The sequence below is a fragment of the Myotis davidii genome, unplaced genomic scaffold, assembly GCF_000327345.1.
Source record: "Myotis davidii unplaced genomic scaffold, ASM32734v1 C63829592, whole genome shotgun sequence".
NCBI classification, from domain to species: domain Eukaryota; kingdom Metazoa; phylum Chordata; class Mammalia; order Chiroptera; family Vespertilionidae; genus Myotis; species Myotis davidii.
This window is the reverse complement of record NW_006376962.1, coordinates 1-1,224: the sequence shown is the minus strand read 5'-3', so window position 1 is coordinate 1,224 and position 1,224 is coordinate 1. Positions and strand designations below refer to the sequence as shown.

The window sequence follows — 1,224 nt, the reverse complement described above, 5'->3', positions numbered from 1 at the left end:
CCAATTGGCATGGATGCCAAGATGGTCCACTGACTAGTCTCTGAGTTGTTCACTTCTGCAGAAGGGCACCCCTGAGATTCAAAAGAGGACCTGGAGGTCACACAGACACCACCGAACATGTAAAGCTGACCACTGTAAGAAACCATCTTGTGAAAGCATCTTACGTAATTCATTTTGCTCTTATTCTCCCAGCAGTTGGTAACAACTCCAGTTATTCTGGTCCGTTGTTCTATGGTCCCTTCTTTACTGGGGCCAAAAACCACACTTGTCTGAAGGTGAACAATGAAGTGATTCCACTGGTGATGTACAACTTGTTATTGAGCACTGTCCTCTCATGCCCATATTTATTAATGGGATAAGGTCCACAAATCCCCATTTATCATTGGTGATGTCTCATCTCTGGTTCCGCCTGCTACAGCATAAATAAACTTCCCAGTAACACCAACTGCAAATTCTGAACGTGGTTCAGGCATGTCTGCTATCCGGAGCCAAGAGTTTTCTCAGGTCATACCTGAACACTGGAAATAGCGTGGAATTTGCCATCTGGGCCCAGTTCTTCCTTGCCTAATAAGAACATGAAGTTATTGACAATAGCAAGGCAGTCCAGGCACAGAGGTACTTGCGGGCCCTCTGATTCCCATAAGACTCTTGGTTTCTTGAAGAGAAATATTTTACTTTTAACCATGCTATGTCTAATCATCCGTCAAACACTGATGTTTGGGGTTTGGCAGCGTGGACGTGGCTTGATTTCATGTCCAACAAAGGCTGCTGGTGAACATTTTGAAAGTAATTCAATGCTTTGTCAGTTTCATAGTGCAGCTGTCAAGAGTATAAAGTTCTGATGTCTTAACCTCCTCAAAAAACACTGGGTGGGGTCACTGATGCTCTGAATAATGGTATTGGTATGTCCCCAGCATCTTCTATCATGCCGCAGCCAAGACCGCACAGCCTTGTACAGCTTAAGCTCTGGGAACCTGCTCAGATGATTATTGTCCAAATAAGATACGAGCTTCTCAAAATTCACAAGACAGGGAGTCAGGCCTGGACATGAGTGGCGCACAGTCATCTAGCAGAACGGATTCCAGCTTCTCTCCCTGATCCAGAAATCATCTAAGAGTCTCAGGATTTCTGCACAATTTTCTAAGCAGGGTTTTGCTAATAGGAAAGAGAAGCAGAACCTCCGCACACCTGTAAGTTGAACATACATGGCAGCCTGAAGAATCT

General features: G+C 44.7%; 1 pseudogene; it reads right to left on the bottom strand.

The window, feature by feature from the left end:
• Positions 1-8: 8 nt before the first annotated feature.
• On the bottom strand, positions 9-1,219 carry LOC102772936 (annotated as a pseudogene).
• Between the last annotated feature and the right edge of the window lie 5 nt (positions 1,220-1,224).